Below are 19,496 nucleotides of genomic sequence, written 5' to 3'. Positions count from 1 at the left end.
AGATTTGGAATTGTTTTAAGAACATTGAAAATGTGCTAGATATTATTCTACCTAGAAAAAGGGACAAAAAGGTAAAAGATTTGGATGTGTTAAGACTTCATCAGAATTAGAGGCAGGGATAATAATTCTAAATGCAAAGGAGAAGAGGGGTTTAGGATTAAAGATTAAAATCAATATTAATGGGAAACAAGATTCTGGGGGCCAATATGCAGGAGATAGCAAGTTGAATAATCCCAATGGGCCTTCGTAAAATCTTAGGGGTTTTAGGGAAGGGCAAGGTAATAAAGGAAAGAAGGAGTGGGGATAAGGTCAATAATAAGAATGATAATGTAGGCAAAGTTTTAGGTATAGAGATGTTCGAGTACATTGAAACTGTAGTAGATAAAGATATTGAAGAAGGTTTATTTGATACTAAGGTTGCCTTCTCCAAAGTTGACGAAATAGCTAGGTCATTGCAGAATAAGATAAGGGCATAAGGTGTTTCAGAGGTTAAGTAATTGATTTAACCTCTAGGAAGATCCTGTTAGCAAACGAAGGGTTAGAAGGATTTTGGAGACGAACCTTTCAATAAGTGGTTTGGTAGCTTGAGAAGTTTTGCTGAGAAAGATTTAATAGTTTCAAGGACAGTCTGGTTGCAAACCTGTGAGATTTCTATGAATGCTTGGTTGGAAGAAAATCTAAAGGGTTACATAAGATGAATAGGGGATTGGATCAATTGGTCTTATCAAAAGGATGGTGAAAGTGAGTTTTTTGATCCAATTATTTGTCTTTCTACTTGTAGGTTAGAAAAAATTAAAGAAAATATGAATATATTAGTTAAAGGAAAGATCTTCCCGGTCAAGTTTGTTGATGTCTCATATCCGGAAAAGTTAGAGAATAGAATTCAACCAATGAGTGATTCTGGTAGTGTTTTGGTAGTCATAGTAAGAGAAAGGGAGAATAGTGTAATAACCCCAATTTTTTGGAATTTTTGAAACCCTGATGAATAGTAACTTTTACTAATGATGCTGATTAAGGAAAATTATCAGACCACACTATATAGGAATACTGTTATGGAAATTCTAAGATAGTATTAGTACTCTTTAAAGTAAATCAGTGTATGTAAAGATCGTCAGAATCCAAATCCGAACACTTTGATTTTTTCCCGAAAATTCAACAGATACCGAAAGAATTGAGTATAAGGTGACAGGATAAAAAGGATTTAAATTCAAGGATTTAAGAGGGGATCATAAAAAGGAATATAAAATATTGAGAAAGGTTTAGGGAAACCCAAGTAATAAGATCCCGGATATGATCCCTCAAACGACGAACGAGAACGAAATTTAAGCGAACCGTAAAACAAATAAGCGGCCAAGAGACAAGCTTGTACAAGAAGCCAAGGATTGTGACATCATCAAACCACAAGGAAGAGACATGTGGCAATTGGATGACATAAGAATGATGACCTAAGCATGACAAAAAGAAGTGTGTTGTTGGTTGATTGTGAGCCATTCATTTTTTACCATGGTAAATCCTCAAAATTAGCCAAGCCATAAACAAAGAAATAAAACAAAAAAATCATAACACAAACTTGACTTTTCATTTTAAAGAAGCAAGCTCTCGGCCAAAACCAGAGCAGCAACTTCAAACTACCATATCTCCTTCAATACTCACTCAAATAGTATGTTCTATAGCTCTTTGGAAAGGTATTGAGATGGCCTACAACTCTTGTTCACAAGTCTCATCCAAATAAGCATGGTAAGACCCTCGTTTTGACAGTTATTTCAATAGGACTTTTAGAAACTTCAAAACCTAACTTTGTGTTCTTGATTTCTTTGGAAAGATCAAGCTTGTAGGAGGTTAGATTAAGGCTCCCTAAGGCTTCCTAGCAACTTAACACCAACCAAGGAAGGTATCAACTTCAAACCCTAGCTTTGATTTTATGATTCCATTAAGTTTTATTGAAGCATTGTTAGTATTAAGGCTTGATCTTTGATTATAAGTAGTTTTGGTGGATTTGTAATGGTTTTGAATATTGGGTCTTTGATTGGTTGGATAAATTGGTAAAACTTGGATTTGGGGACTTAGTTTGTAGTATGATGGTTGAATATTGTTGTATTGGTGGTTGTGAGTGAATTGATGATAATTTAGAGTGTTAATTAAATTGGAAATCGCGTAAACATAAACGTCATAATGCCCGATTTTCCTTAACTGTTCTGTTCTTAACTTTAGGACTCGTGAACTCACTGAAAGATTCTAACCTTTTCCATGTTTAGATATTTCATGTTACGAGCTTCGTTTTGATATGTGGTTCGCTTGAATCCGATGTACGGTTTAGGAAAAACAACCGTTTTAAGTAACGGCGTTTCGCGAACGAAGCATTACCCCTCGCCTTACTTTAAAACCTTGGTTAAGGCCCTTAAATGACTAATTGGAGTATGAAACAATTATGTAAAGTGGGTTAGGCAGTTGGTAGGGGACTCGCAAAAGAATCGCCTTAAAACCCTTAATGGTTAATTTATTAAAAATTGTGGAGCCGAGAGTACTCGAGCGACTTAAGTGAATCGTTAAGCGCAAAAGTGAACGTTATGGTCTAATTGGTTAAAGTATAGATTCATAAGCGACTTTGGTTTAATTCCAACTTATATGTTGTTTATAGGTTACCAGACTCGTCTCAGGCCTTTTATCACCCCCAGTCGCTCAGGCAAGTTTTCTACCCGTTATACTATTGTTGTGATGTAAATATATGTATATGCATTATCTTGTGATAAGTGCATGATTGTTATTAGCAAATTTCGCGATATATTGGAGCATGCTGATATGGTATATATGCATGTCTGTTTCGTAATCTTGATATCTAATTGTTGATTTAATTACTTATAAGTTGCATAATACATATGCTAGAGATAAGCAGTAGTTGCGTATACCCTTAGTATAGGGGACCCAAAGGTGAACATATTTTCTAAACCGGGAGACGATGTTCCCGAGTATATTATATATATATATATATATTTATATATATATATATATAAATAGTTTTCAAAACTATTATTCGAATAAGGTTTATTCGATAACTTTATTTCACTTAATGAATATTATTTTGAATATTCATTCGAGGACTTATGACTCCGCTTATTTTATTTAATGAATATTGTTTTGAATATTCATTCGAGGACTTATGACTCCGCTTATTTTATTTAATGAATATTGTTTTGAATATTCATTCGAGGACTTATGACTCCGCTTATTTTATTAAATAATATTCTTTATTTTATTAAAGAATAATGTTTTGATAATCAAACTTATTTTTGATTATTCAAATAAAGATTGTACTTTCGTATAAGTATATCTTTGGTTATTTATTATTCATTTCAAGTATGAATTTTAAAACTTCTACTTCATTTATTTTTATAAAGATTATTCTTTTTGGGAATATTATTTAAATAATAATATTCAGATATTTTCTAATATATTGGGACTGATTTATTTTATTAAATCAGCATTACTCCAAACATTCTTAAAAATATTTTCGAGTCTTCAAAATGATTTTAAAAGTTAGGGCGGATCCCAAAACTCATTTTTATATTTAAGATCCTCCTTTCGAAGGGGATTTAAATACTCGCTCAAAACCTGAGGGATCCGGCTCTGTCGTGTGTTTTATATTCGCAACAAGGTTGTTGTTTTGATAAAAGAGTTTTTGATTACTTACCCAACACTCGGGAAGTAAAATTCTTAGAACAAGTTAATCCATTAACAGGCACCGCCTGGAAAATATCGGTGAGTTTTCCTTTCCAACTAGATGCGACTTCTTGGTGGAGCCGTATCAACAAGTTTCTACTTGGGGAAAGGGGGGACAAGCTTTACATTTCAAGGTCATGGATTTCATCTGAACTAGGAGTGGCGTAAGTGGTCGAGTGGAGCCGGCCCAGCCTTAATATATTGGCCCAAATGGCCTGGAAGTTTCGCTAAGACGGTTTCAAACCTGCTCCGGATTTCAGGAGTATATCCATTCCTTAGGAGTCCAGTGTTCGGTTGACAAGTAAATCCCACAGGTTCTCCTCTACATCTAGAAAATGGTGGGGTTGCACTACTGCGACTGATAATCGTGAGTGGTCTTCCTGGCGCGGCAAACTCCCGTAATGAGTTCATCATCCAATTGGATATTTCTGCATCACTACCCAGAGCACTTCGATAGAAAGGCTACGGCTGGGCGATTGTTAAATGTTGGCAGGGTCGAGTTTTCAAAATGATGTTTTCATAAAATGAAGTATCTCGTAACTTCATTTCATTCTGATGATATTTCAAAGATTAATTCTATACAAGTTTTGTCGTGTAGCTTCATCTATGGCATGAACTAATTATAACTTGAATGGTGGTATTTCAAGTAGTATTCGAAAAAGATATAAGTATATTGGAGTATCTTGTAACTTCATCTTTTCAACTTATACCTGGTTAATGATTATCTTATGCATGACAAAGATTTTCACAAAAACGTTGAGACAAGGTTAGATATATGAGATCACCTTGCAACGATATTTTTGTACAGTTATAAACTGGAACTCTGTGTATATTATACATGGAAGAGGATTTAAAAATTCTGAAATGTATATATATATATATAATAAATATTTTACGACTTGGTCGCGTTAAGATATCAACTTGGTTCATTTCTTCTTGACCAAGACTTTCATGAGTACTATGAGGATGCTCATATATTGTTAATCATTATACATATTATTTTGGTGGGCTTGTTGCTCACCCTTGCTTTCTTCTTTCATCACACAATATTAGATAGACAAGATGAACAGGACCAAGCTCCCAATTCGCGAGTGGATAGAAAATGTTCCGCAGTTTCCTATAGGCGTTGATGTCGCTGTAGCTGAGGTAGGAACTACTAATAGGCTAGGCTTTCAACTTTTGATGTACCAGACTTATGTATCTTTATGAATTGTAATAATGGCAAAAAAATATAAATTTATTCAGAAATCCTTTTATTAAGGTGTAATGGCATATAATTATGGAATAAAATGACTCGTGTTATTTTTGGATATTCATCTCTGAGACTATAACTTGTGGTGTGTGTGTTTATTGTGGCGTCACAGTACGGAGAAGTTGATTGTTTATTAAGATTGGGTGTTATTAAGGGAAATGGAACTCGTGACAACCCAGATCCCCGACCCCGGATTTGGGGTGTTACAAATAGTATAGATCTTAAGGTCAAAGATCCGGATGTGGATAGAGAGTGAAATTCTAGAGATGTGAAAGAGTCTTGCTCAGCTGTTGTAGATTTTGAGGATAAGGGTAATACAATTATAAGTACAGTGGCCTTAAGTAAGGAAGGACCTAGTAAGAAGGGATTGTCTTTGGGTAATCCTCAGAGGGTTTCTTCTTTAGAGTTAATTGAGTTAGATGCAGCTAAATTGAGTTTGATTTGTGAAAAGGTTGTGGTAGGAGTTGTTGTCAAGTGGCATTTATATCCACTTAGAACATTTTGTAAAAGCTTAAATTGGTGTTTTGTACTCAAGTTGTTTGTGTATTTGATGTGTTTTTGTAGTGTTTTGCATTTCAGGGCATAATCAGAAATAGGAATGGTTTTATAATATTTTTATGCTTGGAAGAGTGTTAGGAAGGATCCTCGGATGATTGCGTGAAGAAACCAGCAAGTGAAGGAAAATAAATAAGAAGAAATCATTTTTTCCAGAGACTTAGAGCAGCCGACCCAAGTCCAGGGCGGCCGCACCGGTTTTGTAGTATGTCAGGGTGGCCGCGCCGCTTCACAGAGCGGTCGCGCCAGGTCGAAATCCTGGAATCCTGATTTGATTAGAAGGCTGATTCTTTAGACCCCTGATCAGATGGGCTGCTATATAAAGACCTCTTAAAGACGTTTTTCAGAACAGAAACTAAGGAGAAGACAGTGTGAAGACCTAGGAGCACAAATACAATGAAGGAGAAGAAAAGCTTATTTTTACTTGTGATTCTTTGATAGAGTTTTAATCTTGGATTCTTGTTTTCTTGTTTGTTGAACCTATTACTCTTGTTAGCGTACTTTGATTACTTATTCAGTTTATAAAGACTTAGTTTATTATCCCATGTTTCTATTGGAACATACGGTGATGAGGAGTTCGGTTATGAATTAATCGTTATTGTGGGGTTCTAACGGATTTACTTATGGATTTCAATAGTTAATTTATTTCAATATCTTAGTGTGTGGTGATTGTATGATATCCTAGCACTGATTGTGCATATTCTTCTAATGAGGGTCGCGAACTTATAAGATTGTGTGTTAATCTCTATTGAAGTCACAGTGAATTTAGAGGTTTCAAACTTGCCATGCTAGTATAGGTTCATGTATTTGTTATGCATGATTCATAGGTAATTTTAACCATCTTACTTGCCCTATGTAATCACGATAGATAACTTCTGCATTAAACCTTTATATTGTCAAATTCTATAGACATATAGGGTCTCAACATAATTGGTGTATATTCAGCTTCTATCTCTTTTGTGGATGTCTGGTAATAGGGTATTCGTACAACGAAAGTTGGCGTTTACTAGTTTCATATTATCTGATTAGTTTTCATCACCATTGCATGTTAAGGTTGAGAATAGTGACTTTGAATGACGTAGTAATGAATTTAGAATCCCATATTTGTCTCATATAAGTAATTCAACCTCAATTCTCTTAGTTAATGTTATTTAGTATAATCTCTTAGTTAATCAAAACCAATTTTTTATTTATATTAGCATTGAACGATAGCCATATCATTTTTGCATAAGTGCATAGATTGAAGTTAACCTAAACCAGTCTATGTGGGAACGAACTACTATATTACTTGAAAACGCGTATACTTGCGTGTAATTTTAGCGCGTGTTTTTGTCCTAACAAGTTTTTGGCACCGCTTTCGGGGACTCGGTGTTAATTTTTAGTTTATGTGTTTGTCATCAGTGGTCGTTAAAGTTCACTGACTCGGATATTTAGTTACTTGTTGCTTGTTTGTGTTTCAGGTACTCTAGAGAGTGTTTATGTTAACGCATTCTCGATCTCGCAAGAGAACACTGGATAAAGCGGAGGAAGAAGTTGGAGTATTTGAAGGAGAAATCTGTTTTAAGGAGAAAGTTAAAGAAGAAGTTGTTATTGCAATGGGAGAACCAGCAGTGAATCTGAAGGCTTTAATGGATTACTCTCAACCGAAGATCGATGGTATTCAGTCTAGCATTGTCAGACCAGCCATCATGGCTAACACTTTTGAAATCAAGGATGGCACGATTCAGATGATACAAAATTCAGTTCAGTTTGGGAGTTCTCCTATAGAAGATCCTAACATGCACATCAGAGATTTCATCGAAATCTGCGACACTTTCAAGTTCAATGGAGTTTCTGAAGATGCTATAAAGCTAAGGCTTTTCCCGTTCTCTCTGAGGGATAAAGCTAAGAGCCAGTTACATTCTCTACCAGCAGGTTCTATCACCAAATGGGAAGATCTTGCTCAAAAGTTTCTTACTAAATTCTTCCTTATGGCGAAGACAGCTGCAATTAGGAACGCTCTTACTCAATTTGTGCAGCAATCGGAAGAGTATTTATGTGAAGCCTGGGATCGTTATAAGAAGATACTTAGGAAGTTTCCTCATCATGTGATGCCTGACGGGATGATTATCAACTGCTTTCATAATGGTTTGGGAGCACAGTCTAGACCCATGCTTGATGTAGCTTCAGGTGGAGCCTTATGGGCTTAGAGCTACGATGAAGCTTATGAGTTGATTGAACGGATGGCTGCTAATGAATACCAGAACCCTTCTCAAAGGCTACCTCAAGGAAAGGTAGCAAGAATTCTAGAGGTGGATGCAGCTACTCTATAGCTACTCAGCTTAAGGCTTTAATGATGAAGGTGGATTCTTTGGCTAATTATGGAGTTAATAAGATCACTAGTATTTGTGAGGTTTGTGCTGATGCGCACGATATGGAGCAGTGTGCTATTTCTAGTGAATCAGCTCAGTTCGTGAGCAACTTTCATAGGTCGCAGCAACCAGTACCGGCCACCTATCATCCCAACAACCACAATCATCCTAACTTCAGCTGGAACAACAATCAGAATGCGGTGCAACAGCCTTATCAGCAATATGCAGCAAAGCAGTTCAACCCTCCTGGGTTTCAATAACCGCAATATGCACCAAGAAAACAATTCTAACAGCAACAATCTAATGAAAAATCTGAATTGGAGGAGTTGAGGTTCATGTGCAAGAGCCAAGCGGTTTCTATCAAGACCTTGGAGAATCAAATTGGACAAATTGCCAATGCCTTGCTGAATCAACAACCTGGTACACTCCCTAGTGACACAGAAGTTCCAGGAAAGAAAGAAGCAAAAGATCAGGTTAAGGCAATTACATTGAGGTCTGGGAAGGTTGCAAGCCCCGAAAAATCTCAAGTTCCATAAAATGAAGTTGTGGCGGAAGAAGTTGTGCAGAAGGAAGCAGGAGTTGAACCAAGGAAGAAAACTAAGGAACACACTCCTCCTGAGGGTAATACAGGGGAGAAACAGGTCTATCCTCCACCTCCTTTTCCTAAGAGGCTGCAGAAGCAAAAGTTGGATAAGCAGTTTGCTAAGTTTCTGGAGGTGTTCAAGAAACTTCATATCAACATACTTTTCCCTGAAGCTCTTGAACAGATGCCTAGCTATGTGAAGTTTATGAAAGGTATTTTCTCTCGAAAAGTGAAGCTCGATGACTTAGAGATCATTTCTCTTACGGAGGAATACAGTGTTGTGCTGCAACAGAAGTTTCCTCCGAAGCTTAACGATCCTGGAAGCTTCACTATTCCTTGTACCATCGGAAACTTGTCGTTCGACAAGTGTTTATGTGATTTGGGAGCTAGCATCAATCTGATGCCTTTGTCTGTCTTCAAGAAGTTGGACTTACCTGATCCAAAGCCTACTTATATGTCCTTACAGTTGGCCGATCGTTCTATTACATATCCACGAGGAATTATGGAGGATGTCTTGGTCAAAGTGGACAAACTCATCTTTCCTCCTGACTTTGTAATTCTTGATTTAGAGGAGGATAAAAAGATTCCCATAATCTTGGGAAGACCATTCTTGGCTACTGGCCGAACCTTGATTAATGTGTAGAAGGGTGAGCTCACTATGCGAGTACTGGATCAGGATGTGACTTTTAATGTATTCAAAACCATGAAATTCCCTATTGATAACGACGAGTGCTTAAAAGTGGAATTGGTCAATTATATGGTTACTTAAGAACTTGATCAAATGCTAAGGTCTGAGGCCTTAGAGAAAGCCTTGATGGGGAATTCAAATAGTGAAGATGATGAAGGTGATGAGGAGTTACAGTATTTAAATGCTTCTCCTTGGAAGTGAAGGCTAAATATGCCTTTTGAATCTCTTGGAATGTCAGAACTCAAGAATGCTGAAGGGGCGTCTCAAGCCATCTATTGAGAAAGCTCCAACACTCAAGTTTAAACCATTGCCTGAACACTTGAGGTATGCGTTTTTAGGTGATGCATCTACTTTGCCTGTTATTATTACATCTGACCTTTCAGGTAGTGATGAGGAAAAGCTCTTGAGAATTCTGAGAGAGTTCAAATCGGCAATTTGATGGACTATAGCAGATATCAAGGGTATCGGCCCATCTTATTGCATGCATAAAATTCTGCTAGAGGAAGGAAGCAAGCCAACTGTAGAGGAACAAATAAGGCTAAATATGATCATGAAAGAGGTCATGAAGAAGGAAATTCTTAAGTGGCTAGATGCAGGGATCATCTATCTTATTTCTGATAGTTCTTGGGTGAGCGCAGTGTAGTGTGTTCCGAAGAAATGAGGCATCATAGTGGTTGCTAATGACAAGAATGGACTCATTCCTACTCGAACAGTCACGGGGTGGAGAGTGTGCATGGACTACAAGAAGCTAAACAAGGCCACGAGGACCACTTCCCTCTTCCTTTTATTGATCAGATACTTCATAGGTTGGCTGGGAATGAATACTATTATCTTCTGGATGGCTATTCGAGCTATAATCAGATTTGTATTGCTCTAGAAGATCAGGAAAAGACTACCTTCACTTGTCCATTTGGTACTTTTGCCTTTACAAGAGTTTCTTTTGGGTTGTGTGGTGCACCTGCCATATTTCAGAGATGCATGATGGCCATTTTCTCTGACATGATTGGTCAGAATGTGGAGGTGTTCATGGATGATTTTTCTGTGTTCGGGGATTCTTTCGATGAGTGCTTGCAAAACCTTGGTGAAGTTCTTAAATGGTGTGTTCAGACCAATCTGGTTCTCAATTGGGAGAAATGTCACTTTATGGTGCAACTGGGCATCATTCTTGGGCACAAGGTCTCTAGTAAAGGTCTTGAGGTGGACAAAGCCAAGGTAGGGGTCATTGAAAAACTTTTTCCACCAAATTCTGTTAAGGGGATTCGCAGTTTTCTGGGTCATGAGGGTTTCTATAGACGGTTCATCAAGGACTTCTCTAAAATCTCTAAACCAATATGCAATCATCTAGAGAAAGATGTTCCCTTCAAGTTTGATGATGAGTGTCTAGATGTTTTTGAGATCTTAAAGAAAAGTTTAATCACGGCACCTGTCATAACTGCACCTGATTGGAATGAACCTTTTTAAATGATGTGCGATGCAAGTGATTATACAGTTGTAGCAGTTCTTGGGAAAAGGAAGAACAATATATTTCATGTGGTCTACTATGCTAATAAGACCCTCAATGATACCCAACTGAACTATACTACTACCGAGAAGGAACTCTTGGCCATTGTCTACAGTTTTGAAAAGTTTCGATCTTATTTGCTTGGGACGAAGGTGACAGTTTTCACTGATCACGCTGCTATTCGCTAGCTCTTCTCGAAGAAGGACTCGAAGCCTAGACTGATTCGATGGGTTCTTTTACTTCAGGAGTTTGAGTTGGAGATCAATGATAGAAAAGGTACTGAGAATCAAGTTGCTAACCATCTCTCTCATTTAGAAGATCCAAGTACGACTTTACAGGATAAGACATTGATAAATGAGTCTTTTCCCGATGAGCAATTGTTTGGGGTGCAATAAGAAGAATCGTGGTTCACAAACATCGTGAACTATCTTGATGCCTCTAGACTTGTCTTCTGCTCAAAGGAGGAAGTTTCTTCATGAGGTGAGTTACATGTGGGATGAGCCGTTTTTGTTTCGGCAAGGAGCTGACCAAATCATCTAGGAAATGTATTCCGTACAGCGAAACAGAGGGAATCTTGCGAGACTTTCATTCAACTATTTATGGAGGCCACTATGGTAGAGAAAAGACAAAAGTTTGTATCCTTCAAGCAAGATTCTTTTGGCCTACATTGTTTAAGGATGCACATCAGTTCGTTTTAAAGTGTGATCGTTGCCACATGTTGGTAATATGTCCAAGAGGGATGAGATTCCTCTTAATGTGCTTCTCGAGGTTGAGGTTTTTGATGTTTGGGAAATTGACTTCATGGGGCCGTTTGTCTCATCTTGCAATAATTAGTATATCTTGTTGGCAATTGATTATTTCTCGAAATGGGTGGAAGTTAAAGCTTTGTCGACGAATGATGCGAAGGTAGTTCTTAATTTTCTTTACAAGTAGATATTCACGAGATTTGGGACTTCAAGAGTCAATTATCGCATTGCTACAGCCTACCATCCTCAGACTAATGGTCAAGCTGAGGTGTCTAACAGAGAGATCAAGTGAATTCTGGTGAAAGTTGTATGTCCATCAAGAAAGGACTAGTCTTTAAAGCTGGATGAAGCTGTTTGGGCATATCAAACAGCATTCAAGACTCCGCTAGGCATGTCACCGTTTCAATTGGTTTATGTTAAAGGATTTTATTTTCCTGTGGAGCTAGAGCATAAAGCATATTGGGTTTGAAGAAATTGAACCTTGATATGGATGCAGCTGATAAGAAAAGGATGCTTCAATTGAATGAACTCGATGAGTTTCAACTTCAAGCGTATGAAAACAACAAAATGTATAAGGAGAAAGTCAATAGGTGGCACGATAGGGGTCTAGTGCTCAAATCATTTGTGTCGGGGCAACAATTTCTGTTATTCAACTCTCGTCTCCGTCTTTTTCCGGGAAAGTTGAAGTAGAGGTGGTCAGGCTCGTTTGTTATCAAAACTGTATTTCCACATAGAGCGGTGGAGATTTTTTAGAATAATCTAGGCCAGTCATTCAAGGTAAATGGACAACATCTAAAGAACTACTATAGAAATACGGCAACCCGTGAGGTGGTTAGTGCCATTTTATTATCCACTTGATCTCAGGATTCTATGCCAAGCTAGCGACGTAAACCAAACGCTTCTTGGGAGGCAACCCGAGCTTGTTGTACATTAGTAGAAGACAGAAGGAAGAAAAAGCAGAAGAAAAGACAAAAAAAATCAAAAAATCAGAAAAAAGGTGTTTTTTCCAGAAGCACGGCGCGCCCGCGATGAAAGTACAGAAGCACGGCACGCCCGCGCTGGGAAGCAAAGAGGCCGCGCTGGAACTCCAGAGACACGGTGCGCCCGTGCTACCTGGCAGGGCGGCCGCGCTGCACCCCTGTAGAAGAAAAAAACAGAAAAATGAAAATCAAAACAAAAACTACTTCCCTTAAATTTCTTCTCCAATTCAATTCTTACACCCCATTACCCCCACTAATTCCATAATCGTTTCCCACTTCTTTTCCAAAACCTAATTCTAATCCCTATATATACATACACTTATACACAATCATCTTCACACTACTTTTCAATTCTCAAACCTAAATCTCTCTTATACACTTTTCTTTTCTTAACTTATTCAAATCTAATGGCACCATAGAGAGCAAGGACTCAGGTTAGCAAAAGCACCATCGATTCTTCAAGTGTTGGGGGTATGAGCCCTAGGTTTGCTAGTCTGGAGGCTGAAGCGGATATATGAGGCTGTTGACGAAGCAGATAGCGAAGGAGAACGGTTTTCTGCCATCGGGTAAGGATGGTAGGCTGCTTGAGATGATTTTAGAAATGATTTCGGTTTCTTTTTGCGAGGCACCTGTTGTTATGCCTATGAGTGTTGTTCGCGAATTCTATGTAAATGCGAAGGCGGGTAATAATGGATTTACGTGGTGTGGGGGTTGACTGTGGATTACAGTGTCGAGGCTATCAGAGGGTGATCAACCAGCCTGAGAGACAGCCGGCTCAGGAGTATTGGATGACTAAGACCAGAGAGGATTTTGACTTGGATTTGATTGTTTCTATGCTGTGTGTCCCAAACACTCACTGGAAATCAAGAGGGGTTCGAACGAGTATACCACTTTCCCTGCCTCATGTATGAATAGGTTCGCTCGTGCTTGGAACTCTTTTATTTGTGCGAATATCATACCTTCTTCACATGTGTATGATGTTACGGTGGATTGGGAAAGTTGTCATGGGGGATATTGCAGGGCGATTATTTGGATCTTGGCTCCATTATTTATCAGGGTATTCTGAAGTTTTTACGTGGGAGCATTACTGGGTCTATTCTGTATGCGTCAATTGTGATGAAGTTTTGTGTGGCGGTTGGAGTTTATTGGCCCGCACACGTGCAACTTCAGTTTCCTAGTGCCCTTGTTGATAGTTTGATGATCACAGTGATGCAGGAGTGGTACGGTGGGAAAACTGATAAAAAGGGGCTTGGCTACACTTATGATCACTTGCCGGGTGGCCAGCCAGCCGATCAGACATATGCTGGTGGTTCTTCTCAGGCATGCAGAGCGGCATGGGGACATCAAATGGGCGAGGCCGGTTCTTCACAGCAGCAGCAGCAACAGAAGGATGTAGAGGATAGTGTTGGTTTGGGTTCACTGCAGTATAGGCGGCTTTCAAGACAGATGGATGCGATGTACGAGTCGCATAATAGGTTTGCACGTGATCTCACCCTTGCGTTGGGAACAACTTTCAGGGCCACAGGAGTTGACATTTAGTGGCCATTTTTTGATGAAGATTATGTGTACCCACCTCCTAACACTCCACCCACGGAGGGTGATGACCATCCTGATTTCGAGTAGGTATGTCGTTATTCCTTACTATTACTTTCACTGAGGACAGTGAAAATTTTAAGTTTGGGGGTGGTAGTTAAGGAATATATTGTGTGACTCCATATAGTTGCATATATTCATGATAGTTTAGTTAATATAGTTGTATATTTGTCATGTAGTATTTTTAGTATGTTGCATAAAGTTGCATGTGCATTTTATCTTGATCCCTTAAGTTTGTTGTTTCGATTAATGTGTGATATTGATTCGAGTGTAGTGATGTCGTATAGAGGAATGTTAAGTCTTAATGATTTGATTTGCATGCTAGAAATAAGAAAAATTTCACTAAGTCTTATAAGTTGCTTGCATGCTAGATCATGATTATGGCTTGTTATTTGTTGAGGTTTAATCACTTGTTTATGTCTAGAATTTAGGATATTCTCTTAGTGACGAAGTAACATGGAATTTTTAAAATTGGAGAAAAATATTGGATTTCATTGCTAGTTGTTGTGGCTAGGTGCCAATGGCTAGTAGCCGGCTCATATTTATATGAGTAGTATAGGGGTGAGCGAGATGGAGTGAAACGCACTCGTTCAGATTTATTGAAAAAAAAGTGAAAAAAAGAGATATATAAAAATATAAAAAAAGAAAAAAAATGTGTTATGCATAATTGATCACGAGCGGGCTCTTTAATACTCGAGTTATTAAGTTTTACGGGACTTTGTGCCTAGTGACCTAAGGCTTTTATAGTCTGGGATCTACTAACCTAAAGCTCGCTACATGGGTATTATTGCATAAATCTTTTGTGGACCTCACTCATTGCACGATTAAATAAGCATATTTGTGTTTGTTATGTGTTCTAAATAAAAGCATGAATCCATGTATAACTCCGATAAAATTGAAGTGTTGTCAGTCATTTTGAATTTATCGTTTATTCTGTTTATAACCTTGTGATTACCTTGATGAGTGGTGAGTTATGAATATTGATCTAGTTGCGAGAGTATATCTGTTAAGCAATTGCACACACGTTTCTAGTTTGTGAGTTAATTTTTGGGATTTGATTGAACTTTGTGCGAATAATTGCATTTCTTGAGATATTGCTCATTGGTTGATTTAGTTATTCTGAGAGGATCGTTGTATTCATGTAGTTGCATTCATGCATTTTTATTCTTATTTTTGAGTCCGCTATGCTTGAGGAGAAGCATCGATTCAATTTTGGGGGTGTGTTAAGTGGAATTTATATCCACTTAGAACGCTTTGTAAAGGCTCGAATAGGTGTTTTGTACTCAAGTTGTTTGTATATTTGATGTGTTTTTGTAGTGTTTTGCATTTCAGGGCATAATCGGAAGCATGAATGGTTTTATAATGTTTTTATGCTTGAAAGAGTGTTAAGAAGGAGCCTCGGATGATTGCGCGAAGAAACCAGCAAGTGAAGGAAAATAAATAAGAAGAAATCGGTTTTTCCAGAGACTCAGAGCGGCCGCGCCCAAGTGTTAGGGCTAGAACACGCGCTAATATTCACGCCAGTATACGCGTTTGCAAGTAATATAGAATTAATTCTAGTTCGTTCCCACAGGGACTGGTTTAGGTTAATTTTAATCAATGTATTTATGCAGCACTAGTATGGCTATTATCTAATGCTAAGATGAATAACAATTTGAGATTGTTTATAACTAAGATTAACTAAGAATTATACTAAAGAACATATACTAGGAGATTAAAAAGAGTTGAATAATATATGACACAAACATAGGATTCTAACTTCATTAAATACTTCATTCAATAGCCTTTTCGTTCTTAACCTTAGCATGTAATGGTGATGACACTAATCAGATAACACGAAACTGATAAATGCCAACTTTCGTTGTACGAATACCATACTACTAGACATCCACAAATGAGATAGAAGCTGAATAGACACCAATTATATTGAGAACCTATATGTCAATAGAATTTGACAACATAACGGTTTAATGCACGAGTTATCTATCTTGATTACATAGGGCAAGTAAGATGATTGAAATTACCTACGAATCATGCATATCACATACATGAACCTATGCTAGCATGGAAAGTTCTAAACCTTAAATTCACTTTTGCTTCATTAAAGATTAACACACTATCTTATAAGTTCGCGACGCTCACAAGATGAATAAGCACAACCAATACTAGGTTATCATTCAATCACCACACACTAAGGTATCGAAAACAATTAACTAAAGAAATCCATAAATAAATCCGTTAGAACCCTATGATAACGATTAGACCATAATCGGACTCATCATCAACTCAGGTTTCGATGAAAGCATGGTATAATAAACGTAGTCTTTATAAATAAAACCAAGTACGAAACAAGAGTATAGGTTCACGAATAAGAAAACTAGCATCCAAAGTTCGACTTAAAACAAAGAATCACAAGAATAAACTAGATCTTCTTCGTCTTAGTTGAATTGTGTTATATGGTCTTCTTACGCCTTCTCCTTAAGCTCTGGTACGTCTTGTTATGAAAAATGAACATAAGTTATGTTTATATAGCAGCCCATGCAGAGTAGAAGTCCAACGGATCAAAATTCCAGAAGAAACAGGATTTTATTTCCCGACCTGGCGCGGCCGCGTGCTTGACCAGCGCGGGCGCGCTGACATTCTTCCATCCTGGCATGGGCGCGCTGTCTCTCTTGAAAAATTCTGACTTCTTTCTTTTCTTGTTGATTTGAGCTGGTCTTTTCGCGAGCTTTTATTCTAGACACCATCCTAACACCAAATTAGCATCCAAACAATGCCAATGTACCTGTATTCCTGATAAATGCCTGAAATACAAAAACACTACAAAAACACGTTAAAAACACTAACAACTCGAGTACAAAACACCAATTCAAAGCTTAATGGAGCGTTATAAAGTGTCATAAATTACAATCAACATACCCCAAAACTTGAACTGATGCTTGTCCTCAAGCATAAACAGGCTTAAAGAACAAGAAATAAAAATGCATGAATGCAACTATATGAATGCAATGATCCTCATAGAATAACTAAACCAATTAACAATCAACATCTCAACAAATGCAGTTATTCACACAAAGATCAATCAAGCCCCACAAATCAACTTACAAGCGTGCGTGTGTGCAAATGGTTACAGATATACTATCGCAACTAGATCAATAATCGTGACTCACTACTCATCAAGCAATCGCCAGGTTATAAATAGAATAAAAGCTAGACTCAAAATAACTTATAACACTTCAATTCTTATATCGGAGTTTTACATGGATTTACGCCTTTATTCTCAACACAAAAATAACACCAATATGCTTATTTGACCGTGCAATGAGTGAGGTCCACAAAACGCTTATACAATAATACCTATGTAGTGAGCGTTAGGTTAGTGGATCCCAGACTATAAAAAGCCTTAGGTCACTAGGCACAAATCCCCTAAGAACTTAATAACTCGAGTATTAAAGATCCCACTCGTGATCAATTATGCATAAACACATATTTCTTTCTTTTCTTATTTTTTTTCTCTTTTTTTATTTTTTTTTTATTTTCACAAATTTCTGAACGAGTGTGTTTCGCTCCATCTCGTTCAACCCTAGACTACTCATATAAAATGAGTCGGCTACTAGCCATTTGACACCTAGCCACAACAACTAGCAATGAAATCCAATTTTCTCCAATTTTTAAATATTCATGTTATTTTATCATTAAGAGAATATCCTAAATTCTAAATATAAACAAGCGATTAAACTTCGACAAACAAATAAACCATGACCATGATCTAGCCCCTAAGCAACCTATAAGACTTAGTGAAATACAATTGTCTCTAGCATGCAAATCAACCAGATAAGACTTAATATTACTAAACACGACATCACTACACTAGCATCAATATCACAAATCAATCGGAAAAATCATCTAAGGGATCATGTTATTATGCAAATGCATGAACTATATGAACAAACTATCATAAAAACTACAAAAAAAAACTACTACATGGCAAACTACACGGCAAATATGCAACTATATGAACTAAACTAGCATGAATATGCAAACTATATACGACTCACACAAAACACATAAATCCTTAACTACTACCCCTAAACTTAAAATATTCATTATCCTCAGTGAAGGTAATAGCAAGAAATCAGGCATACCTAATCAGAACCAAGATCATCACCCTCAAGGGGTGGAGTGTCGGGAGTGTCTGGAGGTGGATACACCGAGTCCTCACCGAATACTGGCCACTGAATGTCAACTCATGTGGCTCTAAAAGCAGTCCCCAATGCCTAGGTGAGGTCATGTGCAAACCTGCTATGAATGTCATGCATCACATCCATCCTCCTAGCTAAATGCCTATACTGTGTCGTACTCAAACCACCACTGCCGTGTGCTTCCTCCTGCTGTTGCTGCTGCGATCCCGAAGGACCAGCCTCCTCTCCTAAATGAGCTTTCCAAGTTGCTCGACGAGCCTATGAAGTCTCACCAGCATAAGTCTAATCCGCTGGCCTTCCACCTGGCAGATGGTCATAAGAATATCCAAGCTCCTTAGGATCGGGCTTCCCACTATACCACTCTGTCATATTCAATAATGTCGAACTGTCAATAGGAGCACTAGGGAGCTGCAGCTGCTCATATACGGGCCAACGAACACTAACCACCATACATAACTTCATCACAATGGACGCATAGGGTATCAAACCCATAGTACTCCCTCGCAAAAACCTCAGAATACCCTAATGGATCACCATCCCAAGATCCACAGAGTCTCCCTACATAATATCCTACAACAAACGCGCATGTTCCACAGTAATCTCATGCACGTGAGAAGATGGCATGATATTAGCACAAATAAAAGAATTCCATGCACGTGCAAACCTGTTCATACACGAAGCAGGGAATGTGGCATACTCATTTGTGCCTTTCTTGAACTTCCAATGAGTCTCAGGCACACACAGGGTAGCAACAATCAAATCCAAATTAAACTCCTCCGGAGTTTTCTCATTCTAGTTCTCCTGCTCCTCCTTCCTCTCAGGCTATTCAATCACCCTACGAATTACCTCCGCACTGTAATCCACCATCATCCCCCTCACCACCATGAAACCGTTCTTCTCCGCCTTAGCATTAGCATAAACTGACGTACCACACTCATGGGCATAGCAGCGGGTGTCTCATAGAAAACAACCCAGCCCATCTCCAAGATGATCTCCAATAACTTACCATCTTTCCCCGATGGCAGAAAACCACACTCCTTGGATATAGGCTTTGAAAGTAGCCTCACATTCTCCGCCTCAGCCTCGGGTGTTAAAATCCTAGGCCTCACACCATCTGCACTCGAAGAATCGTTGGTGATGCTGCTTACTTGAGTTCGCTATCTTTTTGGTGGCATTGAGATTGAAAGAGTTTGAGAGAATAGAAGTTTGTAAGAGAGATTGTGTGTTTGAGAGTTTTGAGAAGTGATGGAGAAGTTTGTTAATAAGAGTGTGTATATATAGGAGATTGGGAGAGAATTAGTTATGGAAAAGGAGTGGGAATTGATTAT

The 19,496-nt window shown here is 38.1% G+C and overlaps 1 non-coding gene across 1 annotated transcript; it reads right to left on the bottom strand.

The window, feature by feature from the left end:
* Window positions 1-7,509: 7,509 nt before the first annotated feature.
* LOC141675881 (small nucleolar RNA R71) lies at window positions 7,510-7,616 on the bottom strand. Its single transcript, XR_012556509.1, has one exon. It is a non-coding gene; the product is annotated as a small nucleolar RNA R71 (small nucleolar RNA).
* Window positions 7,617-19,496: the final 11,880 nt, after the last annotated feature.

Source organism: Apium graveolens, chromosome 7 (genome assembly GCF_009905375.1).
Source record: "Apium graveolens cultivar Ventura chromosome 7, ASM990537v1, whole genome shotgun sequence".
In the NCBI taxonomy this organism is placed as follows: Eukaryota; Viridiplantae; Streptophyta; class Magnoliopsida; order Apiales; family Apiaceae; genus Apium; species Apium graveolens.
Note: the sequence above shows the minus strand (reverse complement) of the source record. Positions and strands in the feature narration are given on the sequence as shown.